The sequence below is a fragment of the Hemicordylus capensis genome, chromosome 1 (assembly GCF_027244095.1).
Source record: "Hemicordylus capensis ecotype Gifberg chromosome 1, rHemCap1.1.pri, whole genome shotgun sequence".
NCBI classification, from domain to species: Eukaryota; Metazoa; Chordata; class Lepidosauria; order Squamata; family Cordylidae; genus Hemicordylus; species Hemicordylus capensis.
Window position 1 is genome coordinate 261,465,204 of NC_069657.1, and position 25,470 is coordinate 261,490,673.

At 45.0% G+C, this 25,470-nt stretch overlaps 1 protein-coding gene across 11 annotated transcripts in view; it reads right to left on the bottom strand.

Moving 5' to 3' along the window:
• PLCB4 (phospholipase C beta 4) overlaps positions 1-16,022 on the bottom strand; it is a 280,151-nt gene extending 264,129 nt beyond the window's left edge. For 2 of the 11 annotated variants that reach the window (XM_053284717.1, XM_053284727.1), the window contains exon 1: positions 15,750-16,022. The gene's annotated coding sequence lies outside the window, so the exon portion shown is untranslated. The other 9 variants (XM_053284735.1, XM_053284715.1, XM_053284720.1 and 6 more) reach the window with 6 other exon arrangements.
• Positions 16,023-25,470: the final 9,448 nt, after the last annotated feature.

Below are 25,470 nucleotides of genomic sequence, written 5' to 3' on the forward strand. Positions count from 1 at the left end.
AAGCTTCCTGCTCCTCTTAGCCAACATTTTTGACTACACACCAACCCAAATAGAACACTGAACATACTAGTCTCCCATCACAACTGGACCCAACCTTTCCAGAAGGCCACTGACTAGCCATTTTGAAGCTCTCTCTTTCCACCCCCCTCTATCAATCTGCTCTGTCAAACATTCTTTGACCCACTGTATCTTGGTTATTAAGCATGTCCATACCTATTAACCAAACATGGCAGGGGGGGAAATTCAAGAATTAAACTCCAATCCAAGGGCTGCATATACAAAGAGTCCTTAAAAAAAACAAAAATCTAAAATCCTTATATTCAGTTGTTTGGCAGGAGAAAGAGAATTAAAAGGCTACTTTTCCAGAAACTTTGAAGCCATGTCAACTGGCAGGGGAGCGGGGGAACAAAGAGGAAATGGCGACAACTTGGGGGGGGGTGCGCAATATATGCAGGCTAACAAATCTGAGCATTATTTACCATGTTAAGAGGATGCATAACTTAGCACATAGAAGAGAACTGTGAGTAACATCTATAAATATATCAAACAATAGATACAAACATATCCACTGTCAGATGGAGCAGCAAGCTGCTGCATCCCAAGATATGGGACCAGTTGACATTTTCACTAGCTGACAAACAGACTGACAAAATTTACCATGGTCTCAGACCAGCTGAAGTTGAGAACAGAAATCATGAAAGGGGGCGGAGGGGGAGTTGTATAATTAGAAACAATGGTCCCAATTCAGGGGAAATAAGTCATGATTAAGTCCCACTGAAATCAATGGAGTTTAAGTTAATCACAAACTTTCATCAATTTGTCCCATCATTTTAAATGGAATTTCAGCACAACTAACTCCCTCTGGATTGGGACCCAAATGTAGCCCTCAAAATCAACTTATTCAAAATCATCATCTTCAGCAGTATAAACTCATGTTTCTAGGGGGGAAAGGAGAGTAATTATAAGCTCTATAATATAATGATCTCATTGGTCATCCTGAAATGAAGTATTTCATGTGAGTGTCTCTTTTTTCCCCACCTACAAATTTTCCAAACTTTTCTTGTTAGGGGGGAAAAAAACAGGAAAACATTACTTAGACCAGTGTTTCTCAACCACCGGTCCCTGGACCGCTGCCGGTCCCCGAAGGCTTGAGTGCCGGTCCCTGACTGGGAGTCAACCCCCCCCACCCCCAACTGAAATCAAGGCACTCACTTCCTCAATTTTGCACATGGCACGGAAGAGGAAGAGTATCATGGAGGCATGGGACCCTTCTTGTGCCTTGCCTCCATGTGCTGCTGAGATCTTCCTACAGCTATCTTATTCCCTATCTTTACAGCTTCAAACTGTATGCGGTGCGGGGGCATGGAGGAAAAAGTATGGCAGTGGGCGCCACTTGAAGGGCTGCTGGTTCTTGCATGCTCATTATTTGCAGCCAAAGGTTGGTTGATTGAAACCCAGCTGCCTGTTGTGGTCAAGGCGCCTTGAGAGGGAACGCTGTTTCCCTTTTGCATCAGTGGGGCTTGCTTGTATGTTGTTTTCATTGGCCCCATGTAGCTTTTGAATTTTTCTAATGGCCCAACATACCCTCTCCACTGAGTAATCAGAAGCACCTCCACCCCCACCCCGCACATACTGAAGACATACTGGAGACAAATTTGTTCACCCAGGCTTTTAGATTCAGGGGTTCTCAACCTTGGGTACCCAGACGTTGGTGGACTTCTACTCCCATAATCCCCAGCCATAATGGCCAAATGCCATTGTTGTTGGGGGTTATGGGAGTTTAACTGAGGGACCCAAGGTTAAGAACCCCTAATATTCCATGTTTGCAAAAGATTCCAAATTTAATTATTTTAATGCTTATATTATTTTCATTCTAAACTGCCCAGAGATGCATGTTTGGGGCAGTATAGAAGTCTGATAGATAGATAGATAGACTTGAAACCAACCCCTTTACTAACTGCTGGTCTGGGAAACTGCGCATGAAGAATGTAGCGGTCCTTGAAACTCTGCACGAAGAATTTAGCGGTCCTTGACTCCAAAAAGTTTGAGAAACACTGACTTAGACCTTTTGCTGTTTCCCCTGGGTCCTCACATTTCAACTTAGGGTTTCTATTCTAGATGTTTCTAAAAAGGCCAAAATTACAAAAATGAATGTAAGGTAAGCCAGGAAATACTGTAGTTATTTAGCATTTCACACTACTTTTTTCTGAATAATGTAATCCCCAAACTCAAAGGTTAAACTCAAATGATCCTCCAGTTCAAACTATGGTTTGAAGGATCAGAAACCAACCCTACCCTAACACATGGCTTCCCTCTCAATTTCCTGCTTAGTGCTAATAAGTTTGCTACAACATCCAAATTTGTGAATTATGGTTAGCATTTGCCCTTCAATTCAGAATCAAAATCCATGATTTGAAATATGTTTCCAATTCTGGTTTGGATGGCAAGCACAAACCACAGCTTGTCAGTTCATTTGTCATGGCAAACTATGGTTAACAATAAACAGGAAATAGGGAGCAAAGCTATGCACAAGGAGGAGAGAGGTATATGGAGTGGTTCATTCACAATCCTCCAATCCATGGTTTGGAAGATCACCTAAATTCCGCCACAGTGCTGGAAAGGATTACAAAGACCTTGTAGTTCAATCACTGATCACAAACGAAGACCACATTCCTGCAGATCAACACACACAATCCAGACTAATAGCAGGAGAAGCATCATACCTACAAAATCAAGCCTAGCCAGAAAATACAAAGAAAGCATAAAAAATGCAAAAGTCAGCCAAATTGACCTGGGGAAAGGTTACTGCTCCCCTTCTTCTCAAAGACACCCAAAAATCCCAGACTTGGAGCATAAAGAAAATTCACCCAAGTCCCCCCCCCCCCACCTTGCAAAAAAAAAAAAATGTTATTGGGCAAATCAGTCAATATCCTGTCTCTACATTTGGCAGGTTCCAATGACCCAGAACCATGGGAAGAAAAAAGAGCCAAGATCCTGGATGGAAGGAAGAAACCATTCTGTTCCCAGCAGACCACTGGGATACAATGAAGCAGCATATGAACTGTATACTGCAGGCATCCCCAAACTGCGGCCCTCCAGATGTTGCTGAACTACAATTCCCATCATCCCAGCCACAATACATTGTAGCTGGGGGTGATGGGAATTGTAGTTCAGCAACATCTGGAGGGCCGCAGTTTGGGGATGCCTGGTATACTGCATCGTTAACAAACAGCACAGTAACTTTTCAAAACAGAACTTGGCCACTCCCCACAAAGACACTTCTTGGCAACCAACTCCATATTAAGTACAACAATCATCTCAATTATTTGATAGGGATGCTCACGGAACCGGCAGGGGGAGGTTCAAAGGTGGGGGGCATACCTTTAAGGGCGCAGGAGGGTGCCCTTACCCCTCCCGCCATGTTTCCCCCACCAGCGCTCCATTTTAAGTGTCTGTCGGGGCAGCAGCATACCTCCCTGCCACACTGGTGTCCTCCTTAGCCAGAAGTACCTGGAAGTACCCAGCACGCATGCGCATGCTGGATGTTTGCGCACGCATCTAGCACTCACTTGTGCCCAGCATGCACACACGTGCTGGGTACTTCCGGCCAAGGAGGACACCAGGGCAGCAGGGAGGTACGCTGCCGCCCTGACAAACACTTTTTAAATGGAGCACCAGCAAGGAAAATGTGGCAGGAGGGGTAAAGGCACCCCCCCCGCACTTAAAAGGTATGCCCCCCTCGCCTTCAAACCTCACTGAACTGCCAGGCGTTCAGAGGGCCATAAAAGGCTTCCAAACCAGTTCCATTCACATCCCTATTATTTGATCTAAACAAAATATTTTCCCCTAATAAAATGCTACACTTTAGATGAAGAAAACTAGCAAGATGGACAGAAGGAATAGTTGTTAGTATAAAATTGTACTGTAAACACATAAGACCGCAATGGCATACGTTACCACCTCTTTGAAACAATGCAGGAGTTGCACGAAGTTATCTTTTTGGATACTGAGCAGCCCAGATATATTCACTGGCATCCTGGGAACAGAACAGGAACCTCTTCTTTCAGACTCCCTATTTTTTGCAACAACATTAACACCCTCATACCCAACCTCATACCCATCTCTCATAGAAATATGCTACATTCACAGTGTCAAAAGACAGACAAATTCACCGGGCCCCACTATGCTTACAGGCCCTTTCTGGTAGCCATCTCAGTTGAAATACAGGTAACTGACACACATTTTATCTCTGAAAATGCACATGCTCATTGTTTTGTTTACAAAGATGCGAAGTGCAGAAGACAGCAACCTGATCACATTATAGGCAGCTTATACTGACTACTGATTCTCACATTATGCAACCAAATGCAGAAAATCTCAGAGGGGAGGGAGGGAGAGAGAGAAAGGGGTCATATGACGGGAACAGGATTTCCAGTAATGAAGAGGTTTCATTGCCTGACATCGCTTCTTCCCTCTAATAACTAAAAAGTCAGGAACATGCTGCATTTGCAGCCTTTATACTAGTAACAATCCAGCTTTTGGAATAGCTATACCATTTACATACATCCATTTACCCAGCATCAAACTAACAACATATTTTTTAATTGCAGCAGTGGTCACACTGTTAATCTTGTCTACAGAACCACAGCTGTTTCTGAGATGCACCGTGGGAGGCTATGTCAAGGTCAAATATTGTCACTTAAGTAGATGGCCATAAAACCCACAACTGCGCAATTCATTTAGGCTGAAAGACACAAATGCTTAACAGGTAGAACTTAATTCCTAGTTTGCAGATCCCCTGAAAGCCAGCCAAGTATATGGAACAAAAGATCCTCATTCTTTCACCTGTCAAATGGGAATTTACTGCATTACATGTCTGAATTATAGAAATCTGCTAAATTCAATTTTATAGGCCTCAAATCTATCTGTTCCATGAACTATATTAAATGAGGTAATTTACACCCCAAAGGTGGTCTTTGTAAGGTCTAGTATAGATCTTGACAAATTTTCCTTGGATCTAGCAGCTGGCCCAAAAAACTAGGAGCCAAATAATGGGCACTTAACAAAACTGTCAGATTTGGTTATGGCTGTTATGAGACAGGGGTGGTAAACGGGTTTCTCTTTACTCCTTTTCAAGTGACATACTTAGAACAAAAAGAGGGCTGCCCGGGACAAATCAAGATTGTATTAAATGACTTTGCCTCTCTGAACACCCTTGCCTAAGTATAGAAATAAGTATAGTATAAGTATAGAAATTGAATTATTATATTATTATTATTATTATTATTATTATTATTATTAATCTGCCACACAATACACCAGATATAACTGTAGTCAAGAAGAAAGAAAAACAAGTCAAAATAATCGACATAGAAATACCAGGGGATAGCAGAATAGAAGAAAAAGAAATCGAAAAAATCACCAAATACAAAGATCTACAAATTGAAATTGAAAGGCTGTGGCAGAAAAAGACCAAAATAATCCCAGTGGTCATTGGCGCCCTGGGTGCAGTTCCAAAAGACCTTGAAGAGCACCTCAACACCATAGGGGCCACAGAAATCACCACCAGCCAACTACAAAAAGCAGCTTTACTGGGAACAGCCTATATTCTGCGACGATATCTATAACTGCTGACAATAAAATTCAGCCATCCCAGGTCCTTGGGAAGGACTCGATGTCTGGATAAAACAAACCAGTTAATAACACCTGTCTGACTGTGTAAATAAAGAAGAAGAAGAAGAAGAAGAAGAAGCAGCAGCAGCACCACAGTGAAGAAGAAGAAGAAGAAGCAGCAGCAGCACCACGGTTACATTTCTAGGCCTCATGGCTCAGATTTGTCTAGCATGTTCAGAATTAGAAAAAGATGTTGCATATTTCTAAAATCATGAATCAGGGCCCTAATAGGCTATATTATTTTAAGCACTTTAAAGACAACAATATTACTTTTTTATTTACAGGCCTTTAAGGTGCATATTGTATATTTCCCCATGTGTCCTCAACAATCTAACCCCACCGCCGCCAAAAAAAACCCAGTCTCTCTCTCTCATTTGGATGTAAACAAGCCCATTTTCAGAGTTGTACCGCCCCATAGATACATACACACCTACAAACACACAATTTCCATCTATTTCAGAAATGTGTTGCTTGTTATAACATTCCTAGCCAGCATTTACTTAATCAACACACATCAGCAAGAATAATCCCTCCACAGCTTGGAAACAGACATCCACATCGCCATATAGTATAGATGGCAGTGCCAATCTCTCTGAAGAAGAACAAATGAGAGATTAGAAGTTTTTAGTCCCTGCCCCACAGAGTAGATGCTGTGACTCATACTCACACCATATGCAGTTCCATGAGGGTTGCTAGCTCATCTCAATAGCCAGCCCAGAATTAGGAGGGGGTTGGACTCAGCTGCAGCAACTGGATTGTCCGGCATTGGTCTGTGACTCCTCCACCCGATTACAACAAAGTCCTTCTGCAAACCTAGTTGGTAACTATGAAGCGACTGCTTTTTGCATCTGCTAAAGAACTGCACAAAAACTGCTGACAACCATTTCAGTGAGTCCTAAGATAATCACATTCTAAAGATTCTGTACAATGAATGCCTCGCATCCAGCCAGATCTCTCCTCACACCCACACCCCAAGCTACCTGTAACAATACATTTAAAAACAAAACCAATCATATTGGATCAAAACAGTTTTCTAGCTGTGAATGCTTGCATCTAGCAGTGGACTGTATCACATTTCAAGGACGGAAATATTTATTTTTATTTTTATTTATTTTTGCATTTATATACCGCCTTTCATTAAAAAGATAACCCCAAGGCGATTTACAAAAGTTAAAAACATACAATAAAAAGACAATAAATAAATAAATACAAAGAGAAGTCTCAGGAATTCCATGAAATGATCTCTTCCCTGTTATGCCTGCAGGTTTCTAAAGAGGGTTGAGAAACATTACTCAAAGAAGACTGCATTGCCTAGAGATACAAACACCTAGACTCAATTTGTCTCAATAAACATAAGTACAGCCCTGCTGGATCAGGCCCAAGGCCCAGCCAGTCCAGCATCTTGTTTCACAAAGTGGCCCCCCAGATGCCTCTGAGAAGCCCACAGGCAAGCGCTGAGGGCATGCCCTCTCTTTTGCTGCCGCTCCCCTGCAACTGGTACTTAGTGGCATCTAGCCTCTGAGCAGCTACAGGTGGTCGGAATCTATTGTCATACAGAATGTGTGAGTTAATCAGTCTGAAGTAACTAAACTTCTCCCTGTCAACTCACGTTCACTGTTGTGAACATATTGGGAATGTCAGGGTTGATGCAACACTTAACCATGGTTAAGGCCTAAGTGCAGCTCCCAGAGTAATTTTTTAATTGGATCGGTACAAAGCTTCAGCCAAAGCTGAAATGTCTGCACAGTTCCCCTGGCACTATGCAGATGTGACCATTTCCACTGGAAGCGCTCCCCATGCTAGTGATGCTCCATTAAGGGAAATGGAGCCTTCCATGATTGTTTCTTATTTATTACATTTGAGCCCCTCTTGAGCCACTGTGCCATCTTGGGAGGCATGGTTGGAGTACTGGGAAGTATGGCCCTTCCCAGCACTTTCTCCATATAGCCGTGTTCTTCACTGCAAGGCCCAAGAGCCAATAGTGGCACCCATCAACCTTAAGTGCGGTTGTAGAAAGCTTTGGTCACAGCCAAATACTCTGCGAAGCCTCCCTGGCCCCATGAGGGGGGCAATCATTTTTACTGCACAGTAACTATGCTTTCAAGGGCAAAGGTGCCTTTTCAGACCACAGCACCATCTCGGAAGACGTGCCTGGAGGGCTGGGAAGTGTAGTCCTTCCTCCCAAGACTCTGTGCACACCTTCCAAGATGGTGCTGGGATTCAACAGGACTCAATTTCCCTTAATGCGCCCCTCCCCCCCCAATGTTGGGGAAAGCACAGCACTGTACAGAGGTCAGCACAGTGGGAAATGGCTCACACATTGAAGGGTTTTTGCCAAATGGCCCCCACTTGAAAAATAGTGAAGAGCACTTGCTGTGGTTAAAAGGGAAAGGATAGCGGGAATAAGTAATATCATGGTCCATTCTCAATCCTTTAACCATGGTTAAGGAGCAGAAGCATTATGTCTACGCTGGCTCAGTACCAGAAAATCAAACTAACAGAAAGGTTTGTGTGTACTTGCCACAACTGGTATACCAATATACCTCTGGATGCCAATTGCCAGGGGGACAAACAGTACCTTCATGTCCAGCTTGTAGGCTTCTTGGAAGCATAAGTCTCAGCACTGCAGGAAACAGGATGCTGGACTAAATGGACCCTTGGTCTGTTCCTGCAGGGCTCTTCTTAGGTTAGCTAAAGCAGGGACACCAAAGGCTGCATTTTTGGCACACATTCCACCCAAGACTAAGGTTAATTCCCCTCCCCATAGCCGCAGAATCGCTTTACCATTAGAGCCAATTCTGCTTATTAAAACCAATCAAATCCATGGTGTCAAATGTGAGATTGACATCCAAATGTTTCCATGCATCATGAATCTAGTTACAGGAAATCCAGAATCCAGTTACAAGAAAATGTTGCTTAACCTAAAGCATGTTGCTAAGTAATTCAGACCTCATTTTTTGTGTGTGTTCACTGGTCACTGGCATTTTCCTAACACCATTTTTTTGTCATCATAAGGGTAATTACATCTCTTTCAATGGTTCCTCTCTATAAAACCTGGTATATTTGATTGTTATTGGATTTATCTGTTTAGTAAACAGTGATTCCAGAGCTCATAGTCATTATATATATCCCTCTCTCAATTAATTATTGTAATGATTGTTGTCTGATTGTGTTGAGTGACCTTGAGGTTATATTTTTGTATTGATCTAGTGTTCTACGCCAGTCATATTTTTCATACTATATGTGCCGAGTCACACAAGATCTGTAACTCTGCATATGAATGATCTCAGCTATCCTTAGGCATGCACTTACATGGCCAAATACAACACACAAGCTAGATCATCAAGATGGCTACAGCCAGCAGAAATTCTTGAAACAGCAGCACTGTTCCCAGCCATCACAGATCACAGCTGTATCCACAACAGCCTAGTTTACACATTGCATGATTGCCCCCCCCCTTCCAAAAAAAATACATACCCAAGGAGAGTTGGGACTGCTTGAATGCTGACGAAAATGTCCAACCTAAGTGAACCCATAGAAGCTGCTCTTGGCTTAAAAAGATAAATTAAAAGTTCTTGGGGGGTATACCAGAGCTGTTTATGGTGCAGCAGGGAAATGGCTTGACTACCAAGCCATTGGTAGCCGGTTTGAATCCCCACTGGTATGTTTCCCAGACTATGGGAAACACCTATATCGGGCAGCACCGATATAGGAAGATGCTGAAAGGCATCATCTCATACGGCGCAGGAGATGGCAACGGTAAACCACTCCTGTATACTGCCAAAGACAACCACAGGGCTCTGTGGTCGCCAGGAGTCGACACCAACTTGATGGCACACGTTACCTTTACCTTTATACTATTACCACTATGAATATCTACCACTTTTCAACAAAATTTCTCAGAGCAGTTTTCATAGGAAAAAACAATAATTAATTTGGTGCCCTCTTACAATAGGGCACACTGTCTAAAAAGAAACTTCAAGGTACCTTGTCAGCAGGTACCATGTCAGCGATACCATGAGGCTGTTCTCATGCACAGGCAAAATTGGGCTAATAAAAGACAAGCTGGTCCTGCCTGTGTGTGAGAACCGCCAGGATCAGGTCCAGTGTTCCCTCTAAGGCGTGCGCATGTGCGCGCACTCACGTGTTTTTTCATGTCTGCTCAGTCAATTTTTGATCCCGCTCAGGTTTAACCAGGAAGGCCCCACTCTGAATGCACGTGTGCACACACTGCCTTGAGACTGCCGCCTAGAACAAAACTCATTCCGCACAAAGATGAAAAAAATTTAGAGAGAACACTGATCAGGTCCAATCCTAGCAGTGCCTCGGTGGCAAACCTGCCAAGCCAGCCACCCTCCTAAACAAGGTTAAGAGAACAAGCGCTCTCTTAACTCCATTTGTGTAATCGTCGGCCAGCCCCAGCTGCTTGCATCTGGGGCTGACAGACTGTGGGACTCCCAGCTGGCTTAGGGAGGGGAGGGTGGGTCCCCATAATGCACCACGCACTTCTGAAGTGCATTATGGCAGTTTGAGGGGGGCGGGGCAATGTCTCCCCGCACCCCGCTCTCCACACTGCCTGAAGAAGCAACTGCACATCTGGGCGCGTGATCTCCACGCCCAGACTCTTAACAAGCATCGACTGTGAGGAGGTAAGTTTTTTAAGGCTTCCTCGCCACTGACCCTGTAACCCTTTCTCACCAATCATGCAAAAGGGCTCCATGTCAGCAACAGCCACTGGATGTATGCTGGGCTGGGGTTGGATAGGAACAGTTGCTCTCCCCCTGCTAAATATAAGAGAATCACCACTTTAAAAGTGTCTTTCTGCACATTTAGCAGTGGTAAGAACTTATATGTGTGAATGGGACTTGACTTTCCAAAGGGAATATATTCTGGAAGTGCAGCAGCAAGAATGAGGAGGCAACATTACTCTACGTTTCTTTTCAAATTACTATCCCCCAAACCAGGATCCAGCTCTTCTTACTATTTAGTTATTTCTGAGCCACTTTCCCAAAATGTTCAAGGCAGATTACACAAAAAGAATGTTTCATTAAAAACAAATTTCAGTTTAAAATAATTTGCTAAAATAGATAAAAGCAAACAGTAAACAAAAAATTTAAATAATGTTAAAAAGCTAAGCACAATTTGAAACCACAAAAAAAATTTGCGGCCCTTACGAAAGTAGATGGGGGGAAAGCAAGATATATTCACTCCAATAGGCAAAATAATTCTGAAGCCCAAGAAGAACAGCAGTAATGGCCCTACTCCTAACCATAGCCCTTCTAATCTGGCACAGAGAGTACGTTCATCTCCTGACCACAGCTGACACAAGGGCTGATGCAGTGGTTTATCAAAACCTTGGTCACCTAAATCAGTGTTGAGGTCTCAGGGCATGGGCTGAGGTCACCTTGCTGAAGCCAAGCAGGTCTTAAGCAGTTCATGGAATCACCACCAGGCAACTCCATGTACACAATCTTGGCTTCCCTCATGTTAAATGATCAAACGATGATGGCTTCTATCATGCTAGAAAGGAGGGATGATGATGATGATGATGATGATTTTTTTAAAGGAGTCAACAACCAAAGCCATGCCATGGCCAAGACTGGGAAGAAAATTATTCAGCACCAGTTTTGGAATTGCCAGCTCCTCTAAGCATTATAGAAAACGAAAATTCTGTTTCTTTAGTCAAGTTATGAAATGTGAATATACTTTGGGCAATTAAATCACAATGCAAGCAAACCACAAAATTTAAAGACATACATAAGACAATTGTTCTTCTATCCAAAATGAATATCATAGCAGCAGCATCAATATATGTCCTCACCTTACACATGAGGCATCAACTACTTAAGTTACATTAAACAAGGAATCTTTTTTCCCCTCATGGTAGGAGGCAAATGGATTCGACAGGCTCCCGGCATAGCTCTAACATCACTGCCAAAAAATTACTGAAACAATGCAGCCTCAGTCAAAGACAGCACTGAGCATTAGGTCAAGAGAACTATGGTTTTGTTTGAAGAAATGGAACAAAAACTGTATCACAGTCACTCCCTAAATTTGAGGTGCTACACAAAAAGCCTGAGATATCTCAGTTTTGCATGCCAAGTTGGGAGAAGAAGAAAAAAACTAGTCCCCAAACCCTACTGCTGCAACCAAGTCTAAGTAATATGTGCACATGAAATAATCACATATTCTTTCCCTGTTTACCCTACCTCCAACTCTTCCTTTGTTGCATTTATTCTATTTCTCTTTCTGCACTGTAAATATCCTCAGGGCAGGGATCTGTCCTCTCACCGTGTACGTAGATGAGGAAATGCATAACAGTAATAAAGTCTTTCTGCTTCCTTCTCTTTCACCTGCAAAGGTCTGCCATACTCTCAGATACCAGAGCCAACGGTTTTGGATTACAAGTGATTTGATGTTTTGAGATCTTCTTAAAATAAAAAAACCAAACAACCCAAAACCTCTATTTTACAACAAAGCTCCAGTGTGTGGGAGTACAGCTATAAAGCAAAGTGTGTTACGCAAGCAGACATGAATCCATACCCAGTGATCAAGTCAGGGTTTTAAATTGTTTAGACAGTTGCTAGCACAGATCTATTTTTCATCAGAGGTCTGGTTTGCAGGCCAAAACTGAGGCCACAATCCAGAGCTAGGCATGCTTCAACTCACTGTGCTCTAAATGCGCTCAAACACACCTGTGTTCAACTGTAGCCTAGATGTTTGCTGAAATCTTGTAGCAGAATGCTCAATTGTTTTGAAATAAAAGTTCCAGGTTGCTGCTGTTGGGGGGGGGCGGGCGGTGTTAAGTGCAACAAAACATACTTATTCTTCTCCTTCCTACTGTTTACATGGCAACTGCTTATTTTATATGCAAATCAAATCTTACCTGCAACATGGAAAATATGCACTACAGCTAAGACATCAACTCTGTTTCCTGAGAAAAAAGTGCCTTTTTGAAACATAAGAGGACCTTTGAAATAATGAGATCCAATGGCAGCCTATGGAAAGAATCAATCACGGAATCAATCACGATTTACAGCAGACAACCTCAAAACAGCACCACCTATTTAGTAGTACTGCTTGGATAATTTGTATGGTGATGCTATCTGTTGCTCTCACAGAGACTCCTTCAGCATAAATAATAGCCAGCCACTGGCAAAACTGCACAGAGAGTTCAAAGAACACTTTAAGTTCCAGTTAGCAATGTTTCACTGCACATTTAAGTACACCAATATTTTGCTGACCAGCCACTTAATTCGAAACTTTTAAGATGTGTTCTCATAAGATCTGCATATGAGGTCCATGGATGCCATCTAAACAGGTTTACATGGAAACATGTCCTGGGCTTTTTTCACACAGGGCTTTTAGCTCCCATCTCCTCTAGAATGGAGGGTGCACATTCACATATCAGCCAGATTTACCCGGAAGTCCCTGCAAGCTTTCGGGGAGCACGTCACAAACAATTCATGGTTTTCATTGAGCATTACAGTGTAGTCCAATTTATATCCAGAGTTTTAAAAATCCACTTTTTGTGTTGGGTTTTTGGGGGGCAACTTTGAACTCGCGGTAAAGCCTCTCAGTAAACTCACGGTAAAGCCTGCTGTGTGAAAAACAGCCCTGTAGTTTGCGATCCTTGCTTCTAAATTAAGGCAAGTTCTCACACTTTGCTTTTTCCTACTCAGATGCATTCTCCAACTATCGTAATGCAGTTTCCTGACTCATGTGCTAGTAGTGGCAGCATAAACACTTGCTTCATAGATGACATGTTTCTCCTACAGAGGCATTATCACCATCTACAACAAAAATACACAGTCACACATTTGGGATTGCAGCACCAGGCTCCTGAACAAAACATTCTGCACGGGTGAGGGAAACCACGTCAAGGGCATTCTCTCTTCCTCATGAAGGTAGGATCACAACTTCTTCAAGCACTGGTTGTGGGCGTGCTCCATAGCAAGCATTAGCACCCACAGTGGCCTAACACCATTTGTATTCTGCTGTATATTCACAGCTTTCTGCTTAAGATTCATAACTTAATCTCACTGGGTGACATCCACAGTTGTTCTTAGACCGTAACAAGAATCCTTGTTCCGGAGTAAAGACTCCTGTGCTACACTAATGGCAACTGTAGATGCTACCCAATATTCTTCCATATAAATTAAAAACAGTTGTTATGGCTGTTTTCGTATAATGTGCTGCTGTATAGTCTCCAACCCTCAGGCAGAAGTGAACGTCGAGGCTTTGGACAGGGAGGTATAAAAGTGTATTAAATAAATAATTAATAAACAAACACGGGCGGCTTCTATCTGTAGATGCAGCTTTAGACTTCCCTCATCAGCTTCCAAAGATTATTCTTCACCATTGTGTTTCACAGTAGCTCACCAGACGTGATGAGGGAGGAGAAGAAAGGGAAGAGAAGCAACAGCTGAGTGAAATGGAACTAGGTTTTTGGAATATTTATTTTGAGAAGAGGCAATATAAAATGACCCTGGTAAAATAAAAATGACTGACAAAATGCGATTAAGCAACCAGCATCTCACAACACACAATTCAGTCACACGTCAAACAACTGTGTGGGTTGCAGGCAACATCAACATAGGACTAACCTACTTGACACCTTCTTCCAAGAGTCTCATTGGAAGCAGCACTGGAAAACTATTTGTGTAGGAAAGCAGATCTCCACATCCCCATCCTTCAATAAGCGCCGCTTACCTTCCAAGGTACACAAACAACAATCCCTTTCACTTCAGGCGGAATGCTCCAATGTCAAAGTTACTCTTTCAGCTACAGAATACATTTATTAGCACTGCATAACAGCACTGACATGTAATCCCGGATACACATACAGAAGGGGGGGAAAGGTGACCTGCTCGGCTGGCAACCAACATGCAATAATAATAATAATGATGTTGATGATGATGATGGTGATGATGTAGAGCAGCAACAGCAAACCCAGATTCAAGCTGGGGGCGTAAAATATACAAAGACCTGCTACACTAGGGTGTTTTGCTTCCTCCCCCTCCCCGGACTTCTGTTTAACTGTGAACAAAGCCAAGGTGAAGGCAGACAGTCCTTTTCAACCAAGCCAAGAAAGCGCTTCCGCCAAGAGGATCTCAAGAAGGCGCAATAGCCATGCTAGGGCTACCGATAACAATAAACCGCCCACCCGCCCACTCATGGCAACACAATGAGACTCAAGCTGCGCTCCTGGGCACCCTTCCACGGGAGTAAATCCTACTCCACACGGTGCAATCTTTGCTTCCGAGTAACTCCGCATCGAGTCAGGGGCTGCTTAGAACAGAGAATACAGATCTCAACGCCTCCCCCCGCCCCGCGTGCTGCGAAACAACAAAGTAAGAGCTGGGGATGAAGGGTCGCCGGCCGTACCCGCGAGGGATCCAAAGCCACCGGCACGCTAGAGGCGCAGCAGCAGGAGCCCAGGTGAAGGGAAGAGCAAGGCACCACCTCCTCTTCCCCTCCGGCGGGGTCAAGCAATGGCTACTCGCCCACTCCTTCCCCTACCTGGCCCCCTTCGCTTGCCAGCTCCAGCGATCTGGTGCTTGCGGCTGGAGGGGCTCAGCAGCAAAGGCAGCCCTCTGTTTGCAGCCGCAGCAGCAGCAGCACTGCATCCAACCCCCCCTCCCGCCCCGTTTCTCCCACTGCTCCCGCCAGGGTCTTACATCAGCTGCCGCCGGAGGATTCCGGAGAGGAAAGCAAAGGAGAGCAGCAGCAGCAGCAGCCAACCAGCCCTTCTGTTTGCAAAAGATGCTCTGGGAGGGGAGGAGGAGGGTGGTTTCCCCCACCCCCTGTTCCCAGCCAGCCTTGAGCTCCAGGCGCGGTGTTTCCTTATTGGTGGCGGCAGCAGCAACAGCGGGAGTCGCCGCCGCCGCCGCCTGGGTCGCTGCTCCTGGCTTGTGTTCCAAGCAGCAAGCAATCGGAACAGGGGAAGGGACACAGCCCAGCTCCACGGGCGCGGAGCGGAGGCTGGCGAGGTGGCTGGCTCTGTGCTGCTGGGCGCGCTCGCTCGCGGGTGGAACGAGCCGGGCCGGCTCAAAGCGGCCCAGCCAAGCGCTTACCTGCTCCTGCTTTCCCGCCGGGGGCTGGCCGGCGCGTGTACAGACAAGGGGGGGGGCAGGCTCGCGGGGGTCTCCAGGAGCGTCTAGACCACGCTGTAAGTTGAGGAGCGGAAGATCCGGGAGAGAAAAGGACGCTGGGCACAGCTACAGACCATCGGAGCCCCTTCCCCAAACACAAACCGCATGGCGGTGGCTCTCGCTGCCGCCGCCGCCGCCTCCACGCCACCACGGGCAGGCCGAGAGCGAGTGAGCCAAACACCCGCTCTCTCCTCCTCCCTCCTCCTCCCCTGTGGACTCACAAGCAGTGCATGACAAGTGCAGAAGTAGGAGACTGACTGTCTGAGAGAGAAAGAGAGAGAGAGCGCGCGCGCGTGTGTGTGTGTGAGAGAGAGAGAGCTTTTGAAATACAGACATGTTTTGCAGGCACTAGAGAGCAGCAGGTGCATTATTGCTGGTTAGGTATAAGCAGAGGTGATGCCCAGCACCGATACCCGCACAGAAGCGCAGCAGCAACATGAGGCTGCTGGCTGCACATATTGGCAGCCTAATCCGAATGATTCTCAGAAAGGATTGTGCCATGGAATAAATAGTGTTCAGAGGGAGAAAACAACAGGCCAGCTCCCGACACAAAGCAAAATTCAAGAACTTGCAGAAGGGAAGTTGTGCTTGTTACCTGGGTACATTTTTTTTAATTTTTTAATTTTTTTTTATTTTTTTTTTGCAAATTAATGGTACATCTTGTCTGAATCGAGTTTATTTTGGTCTACTGGCCATAGAACAATACTTAAACATCACCACCACCACCCCAAAAAACCAATCCTAAAAATCCTAAATCCAATCAAACTGTACACCACCTTGTCCAACTAGTACTCTTTTAACTTTGATGTCTAGAACGGTGCTTGGTATCTCTGCCCAGTGTTACATCATCTCAATGCATTATCTTACAGCCTGTACTGTCTTGGAGTATGTAGAACACATAGGTGGATGTACAATGCACAACACTAATGGTCGGTGCTAAAACTAATTCATCATTCCCAATAAAAATACAAAACTGTAACCAGACAAGAGGGACAAGACATGTTGCTGCCTGAAGAGGAAGGCTCCTCCTCCCATCCCTGAATATTGCCAGGATTCTGGAGGCTCTGGGATGACTCTTTTGGAATCCATTAACGTTTCCAATGAACACTGAATATTCTTTTACTCTACAGCAATGGGACCAGTGTTCACTCTAACAGGGATTCCCACATGTTGCTGACTACAACTCCCAGCATCCCCAGCTGCAATAGCCTTTGCTTAGGGATTATGGGAGCTGTAGTCAACAACATCTGGGAATGCCTGTTAGAGGGAACACTAAATGGAACTACTGCCCAAGAATTAGCCTTCTGTGTTGGGTAATAATAACACTGCATTATACTTGACATTGTAAACATGACTGTTTCCCCAGTGTGGAACTTTATTCTTGCATTGTCTTTTGTAGATCTAAAATACACTTTACAGTTCTTTCAGACAGGTGGTTATTGGTTAAGTTTATCAGAAGGCGTATTCACACGTAGGAGAGACACCAAGATTTTGACACACATAGGTCTAAAATTCCAGCCCATCTAAAAATGTATAAATTTCTGAAACTGTTTTGTTTTGTTGTAGTTTATCAAAATATGTGGACCATACACTGTGTGGGAAATCTGGGTTCCTGCATCTTTTCCCACTGCCGGGCTAATAGGTTAGGAAAACAGCACGGGAGAAAGGGTCAAATACAACCACCATCCAGCACTACTATTCTGGTCCAATATAGAGCTTGCTGAAGCTGCTTTTAATTACCATTCAATAGACTGGGAAATCTGGTCAAAGTTCTCCTGAATAACATATACTGTAGTTTCTTGCTAACTGAGCAAAGAGCCACCTTTTTTAAGTGGTGGTTTTCTTTACTGAGCAGGGGGGAGAGCAACTGGCCCTATGTTTCCCCAGCACAGCATCCCTCCAGGGCATCTTTCACACAGCAGGCTTTGCCGTGAGTTTACTGCGAGTTTGAAGCTCCCCCCCCCCAAAAGATGCAAAAAGTGGATTTCTTAACCTTGGATATAAATCGGGCTACACTAGTGTGCAATGAAAAACCAGAATTGTGTGTGCAGTGCTCCCCGATAGCTCACAGAGACTTCGGTGTAAGTCTGCCTGATATGTGAATGCACACCCTCCATTCTGGAGGAAATGCAAGCTAAAAGCACTGTGTGAAAGATGCCCATGGCTGTTGCTAATGTCTATCTTATGTCTCTTTTTTAGATTGTGAGCCCTTTGGAGACAGGGAGCCATTTTATTTATTTGTTAGTTTGTTTATATGTCAACTGTTTTAGGGATATATATATATATATATATAGAGAGAGAGAGAGAGAGAGAGAGAGAGAGAGAGAGAGGTTTAGGCCAGGCCTGCTCAATTTAGGGCCCCCAGCTGTTTTTGGACTACCCTAATCCCCAGCCTCAGTGCCCAATAGCTAGGGATTATGGGAGTTGTAGGCCAACATCTGCAGGAGGGTCAAAGTTGAGCAGCCCTGGTTTAGGTGGTACATGGCAAGTCCCGCCCTCGCAGTGCTAAACCAATTGGTGCCAGGGGCACTGCAACTGCCGCAACCAATGAAAATATGCCCCACTGCGAATATTGGGGCTGGAGGAGAGCAGCAAAGCATGTAGCTGCGGAGCAAGCCGAAGGGCAGCCTGGGACCAGCCCTGCTCAGCGGCCCCCTCCACATACGCCCATGCACGTGATGTCACATGCACAGGGGCATGACTCAGGCTCTGGAGGAGACCAGCGTGAACTCCCCCCTCCTCCCCAGGCTACTGAGAGCCCGAGAAAACTCCATCTGTTATTTTAGGCAGTGCTGGCTGCCTGATAGGATTTTTTTTTTCCTTTCTCTCCCTGAGAGAAGTCACGCACAATGATGTCACACACAAAGGGTGTGTGGCCCAGGCTGCTGAGTGCCCGAGCGAGCTCTCAGCTCGTCATTTCAGGCAGCTCTCGGCAGCCCAGGCATGGGAGGGAAGAGTTCACTCTGGGCTCCTCTGGAGCCTGAACCAGGGGCTTCAGCGGCCCTTTTCATTGGTGGCCAGGGTTCTTTGAACCCATTGGCACAATGGTGGCTACGCCCCTGGAAGCATGAGAATGCCATGGTGTCAATGGCCTTCTTTCTCTCTTGCACATGCACTGGCTCTAAAGGGAAGAGAAGGCTACCCTGAAACACAACCCCCCCACACACGGCAACATCAGGTGGGTAACGGCCTGTGTAGGATCCCAGGAAATACACCCGATTGGGGGGGGGTTGCCATGGCTTTTTCTGTGCCTTGCGAATTTGAGTGTCGGATGGGTTGCAGGAACAGGTGGCAGTGGGGCCAGCTGAGGGGGACACCCGGGAGCTGCATGCAGGGGCTTGCAAGGCGATTCCTGCAGCCGCTTTGCTTCTGGGATCAGAGGTGGGAGACACGAGTGTCCATGACTGTCAATGGCAACAGGGGTGAGAGTTGTCCCTTTGGAAACACCGAGCCCTCAAGTGAGAGAGGAAGAAGGATGAAAGAGGGGAAGAGAGATAGAGAGAAGGGAGGGGAAGAAAGAAAGAGGAGAAGGGGGAGGGGAGAGAGAGAAGGGAGGGGAAGAGAGAATTAGAAAGAAGGGGAGGAGAGAGAGAAAGGAGGGGAAAGGGGAAGAGGAAAAGAAAAAGGCGAGGGGAAAGGGGGGTAGAGAGAGAAATAAAACAAGCCTTCCGACTGCATAAAAATTTGAGGACAGGGAGTGATGTTGGGTCATGTCAGGTGTCAACTGAAAGGACAGGCTTCATTGCCCCATGGGTGGTTTGAGGACATCTCCTTCCTCCAGTTTTTAGTTATGGTCAACTTTACACAGATCTCGCAAGAGTAAGATCATCTAACTCATTAACTATTGTGTCATCAAATCAAGAGATCAGAAACTGTGTGTATAAAGAAATTTATGACACTGAGCAATAAAGCAGGGGCTATGGAGGGGGCCAAGAAGAACAATAAAGTACAAGCACACAGATGCTCTGTGCAGATAAAGCTAGGTCAGATATAGTTTAGCCCTTAGATAAGGGTCTTAAACTTCAGTTTTAAAAATATATGCGTATTAATTTATTTATGCTTGAACTCAGGAGCATATCCATGTACTTAATTAAAAGATACCAATATACAGTAAACAATACAGGAATTCATTTCTTAAGGTTGCCCACAAAAACATTTGTAAAAATAAAATTTAATGGTTAAAATGGGTAAAGAAGGCAGGGTGAAGACGTCTTCCAGCCTCGTCAAAAGTGAAAAAGGAGGAACAGTGTGGGAAACCTGTTCTCTTCGTTTGGGATACTGCTTGACTTATTCAATCAACCACTCAAATCCTACATACACTTAGTTGTAATTGATTGAACACCAATTTCCACCATCCCCATATCTGCTGTGCAGCCTTCAGTTTCCCCCCATCCTTCTATCCCACCCCCACCGCATCCCTCTAGGATCTTCCTAGGTCGTGCATCAATTTGCTGCACTCTGATCATCCCACCACCCTTTATGTTTACTGGGCAGCTGCTGGAACTGCCACACTTCCTCCTCCCTCCTCTTCTCACTTGCCTTGCCTTTTGAAAAGGCAGAACGTGGGACATGAAGTGGAAGGAAGTCTGTGGACCTCCCCACTCTTCCTTATGCTCTGCTCCCACCCCCTGCCAGGGAGCAGGATGAGCAGGAAGAAGGAGAGTGACACAATGGAGGCAGCAGCAAGAGCATTTCCAGACGGGGCTTTTAGCCCCCTTCTCCTCCAGAATGGAGGATGTTCATTCACATATCGGCCAGATTTACCCCAAAGTTCCTGCAAGTTGCTGGGGAGCACTGCAGAGTCCAGACACGATTTGGGTTGTTCATTGCTCTTTAGAGCGTAGCCCAATTTATGTCTGGGGTACAAAAATCAACTTTTTGCGTCGGTCTTTTGGGGCAAATTTGAACTCAAAGCAAAGCCTTCAGGTAAAGCCTGCTGTCTGTTTGGGTATGCTGCTTGCTCACTGGTGGAGTCTGTCAGTGAGACAGGCAGTTGGAGGTAGAGGACCAGTGGAGGCCAAAACAGCAAACAAGAAAGATCTTCCAGATGGCTTTCAATAGTCACCAGGGGACAGATGCCAGTTCCAGCTAAACTCCCAGTTAATCCAGGAGGGCTGACAACTCTGCTTGGGATTAAGTCCTACTGAAATCAGTGGGATTTAACAGTAACAGGTATGAGGTCGGATTGTTCATTTAGCAAACCCTGGGCTAGGCAGAGGAGGGAATACTGCCTTAGGCAATACCTTATTTCCACCATTTTAAACATGCTTCAGGCCCCCAGAATAGAAAGTGAGCCACTGGCATGCACTTTATTTTATGCCCTTGCTGTAGAGGATAACTACAAGTGGTTTCTAATCACACCCAGTCCATGCCCTTCCCTGTCCACAGGCAGCATCAATTTAGCAGGGGAGCTGGGACTAACCCCATGGCTGGATTTTAGCAGAGTTTTGTACACCACTAAAAAGGGTGGTGGGGGAGTGGGATGGCCAGTGTTAGGGTGCCAGACCTTCTCTCCCACTCCCAACAGCCTGGAAACACTTCAGTTACTTTGCTATAGGTCAAGAGTTCCATACTTTTGAAGGTAACCTAGAGAGAGTTGCTATAGATGAGCTATTTGTATCTTTTGGATTCTTGGAAACACGGTCATAGCTTCTGAGAAAGGGGTCAAAAACTGGGAACTGCATGGCTGTTCCTAGTAGAGTTTCCCTTGTCTGGCTCACAACTTGAAAGGCGTAATGAGTTTAAGCTTGCAGATGATACAAAGCTTGGATTACAATTACTTAGAAAGATTAGAGAATGCAAATGATCTTGAAAACTGGGAGGACAAAAGTCATTTTGACTAAAGCATATGCTGGAGAGGAGAAGAAATCAGATGCACAAATGTTAAATATGAAATGTCAATCTGATATGCTGTTCCATACAAGAGTTACAACAAGGCAACAATAGCCCTATCCAGACATTCTTATATGAGTGTTTGTATGTTTGTACACTCACACATGTTTTTGTGTGAATGACTGAATTTACATACATTTAAAAAATAAACCTGGGTACAGGCCTGCACGGTACAGACAGGAAGTGTACTGCTGTACCCGCATTCAACATAATTTTATTATTTATTTATTATTTATTTGATTTCTATACCGCCCTTCCAAAAATGGCTCAGGGCGGTTTACACAGAGAAATAATAAATAAATAAAATGGATCCCTATCCCCAGAGGGCTCACAATCTAAAAAGAAACATAAGACAGACACCAGCAACAGTCACTGGAGGAGGTACTGTGCTGGGGGTGGACAGGGCCAGCTACTCTCCCCCTGCTAAATAAAGAGAATCACCACGTTAAAAGGTGCCTCTTTGCCAAGTTAGGAAGGGTAATGAGCCCATTCTCACAACTGAGTGAGAGGGCTACTGGGTGGACAGCAGAAAAGGCTGCTTAAATTTACCTTCCCCACAGATGACCACTCCTCTGTTGCTGGGCACGCTCACCACATGCCCATACAGTCCTCTGCTGCCCCACGCAGTGTGGAGGGCCGAGATGTGTTGTCCTGGCCCCCAGAAATCCCATAATGCATTGCGCAAGTACACGGTGCGTTGTGGGGATTTCCTCACAGACAGGTGGGTACCTGTCACTGCTACAGCGCCAGCTAAAAGCAGCTGGCATGCACATAATTTAAAAAACAGGGCTAAAGAAGCACTCACTCCCTTAACCTCATTTAGGTTTCACAATGGGGCTAGGTGGCTTTGGCCAATTGGGATCAGGCCCGATCCTGGCAGTTCTCACATGCAGCCTAACATGGGCTTGGTGTCCCTAGCCCCGTTGAGGCTATACATGAGAAGAGCCTCAATGTGTTAATAACTGTATCTGTGTACAGTTCGGTACCCGTATACACTGTACACGCATCATGTGATGGTTGAACATGACATGTGAATAGAATGAAATAGTTGATCCAAAGGAAAGACAGCAAATGCTATTGGGTAGGTTGAGATGTAATGGTGGCACCCGAGGTTGCTGCTGACCCAGGAGCGCACACTCCTTTCCATCCCTGCGTGAGCCTCTACTTCCAGTTGTAGGTTCTGATATGTCAAGATTAGTTGTGTGACATCTGAACCCACCAATCTCAAGGAACCTGCATATGTAATTTACTTCAATGCTCAGTTATAGAAGTTGGGTTCCCCTGAAGAAAGCAGAGCAGGATATGCCAAGACGGGTGGGTTTGGATGCCACAGCCAGTCTCAGCATATCTGAATGGAAGCAGAGGCCCATGTGGGATCGGAAGGAGTATGCTCTTCCAAGCGGCAGCAACCTCAGGTGCTTCTGTTGCATCGGAACCCACCCGATGACATACCACATTACTAGGAAGATACACAGAGGCAAATGGAGCTTGATATTTCTAAAAGTATTCTAGAGTGTGCACCTCATTTCTGTGCTGCACACAAAAGGAGGAGCAGACATGTTCTCCGTTGCTCCTGAGAGCAGAAATAATACCAGTTGGCTGAAATTACTATGGATAGAGTCTTGGGCTAGACATCAGAGGGAATTTTCTGACAGTAAAAACTGTTTGATAGTGGAACAGTCTGCTTCAGACAGTGGTATGCTCTCCTTCACTGGAGGTTTCCAAACAGAGGCTGGATGGTCAGGCATGATCTATTCCTATACTGAGCAATGGGTTGGCCTAGAAGACCAATGATGTTCCTTCCAGTTCTAACATTCTCCGATTCTATAAAAGTATTCAAAGGCTGCACCTAACTTCTGTGCCATTCATATATCTTATGTACAGGATCTAGCAGCACAGTGGCACGTACGCATCAGAACAATCCCATAAGGGCCAGATATCAAGCAGTATTTATCTTTCAATACTTGCATACACAACAGCAGTTGCAAACAAGTGCTGAGAAAGGACAGCAAAAATTGACAGCTATAAACTGTTTCTGGGTCTCCTGTTGTTGCCCTCTGACAGAATCTGAAAGGAGTAGTGCATGAGTGTAAGCTTTTAGTAGCTATACAATCCAGGAAGGTAATGCAATTCAGTTGTAGGTAGCAGACATTTAGAATTACCAACACATATAGGAGGAAACATAGTCTGCAGTGAAATCAGCCTGCAGCCTGCGATGTAAGCAGACATTTGTGAACATAGCCCAGGTAATACGTAACTGAAAATCAACCTTTTATAATGCATTTTTGCCATAGAATTATATGCATCTGTCTAATAAACGTAAAGTCAGATATATACAGGCCCCAACTCCAATAAATCCCATATGCATAGAGTCACGTATACTTACTGGAACCTTTTGCTGTGATGCCCAAACTATAGCTTCTCCCCATAGCAACACTGTACCACAAGAGGCTTTTTAAATTCTAGCACAAACATCCAACATTCAGTCCAAATACAAAGCTCTTAAATGCTTAATGTTCTCAGCCTTTGGGATTTGGTGACTGAGAATGCCTTTCTGTGCATCCATCCTGTCTGAACATGATGCATGGATGGTTTTGTTAAGATGCTCTTAGCAAGATTTTTATGGATATTCTTTAAATATAGCCCCACATTAGTCACAAGTCCCTGCATGCTTGTTGTACTTCAGCCACTGCAGTTGGCACTTACTTGCTTTCCAATTTGTCACCTGCTCTTGCCCATGAATACCTGAGTTCACCATTTCTAGTTAGGCAATATTTTAGTGCAGCTCAAAGTGTGAGAAACATCCCTCCCAAAAGCAAGTGCCAGCTCCCCTTTCAGAATTTATGCCAATCTTTTCAGAGTTTTTCAGAAATGAACTAATTTTTTAGATTGTGAGCCCTTTGGGAGCCATCTTTAGTTGGTCTTTTCTATGCAGACTTTTTGAGGGAGCTTTTGTTGAGAAACAGTATATAAATATTTGTCGGAGAAGGAGAAGGGCTGTGCTGAATGAATGTACTCAGTCGTCAAGAGCTGTGGGAATGGATAAGCCTCCAGCATGGGCTGAAGACCCCAATGTGTGTGGCCTGTGGGACTATCAAATGTGGTAAATGAATATATGACTAGTAGCCATTGACAGACCTGTCATATATGAACTAATTTATACTAGCCATGGGGGAAAGTGGCCATCACCACATCTTATGGCAATGAAGACAGTGGGAGGTTGTTCTTTAGATCCTCCAGTCCCAAACTGTTTAGGGCTTTCAAAGTCAAAATCAGCTCTTTGAACTGGGCCCAGAAACAATTCAGGAGTCAATTAAATCAGTGTAATATTGGTGTTATAATATCAGAAAAGTAGACTCCCAACATAGGAACATAGGAAGCTGCCATATACTGAGTCAGACCCTTGGTCTATCTAGTTTAGTATTGTCTTCACAGACTGGCAGCGGCTTCTCCAGGGTTGCAGGCAGGAATCTCTCTCAGCCCTCTCTTGGAGAAGCCAGGGAGGGAACTTGGAACCTTCTGCTCTTCCCAGAGCGGCTTCATCCCCTGAGGGGAATATCTTGCAGTGCTCACACATCAAGTCTCCCATTCAAATACAACCAGGGCAGACCCTGCTTAGCTATGGGGACAAGTCATACTTGTTACCACAAGACATAGGCGGAACTGGGGGGGGCAGGCAGGGCACGTGCCCTAGGTGCCACTGAGGAGGGGACACCACGCCAGTTCCTGCCACCCCCACCCCATTGCCCAC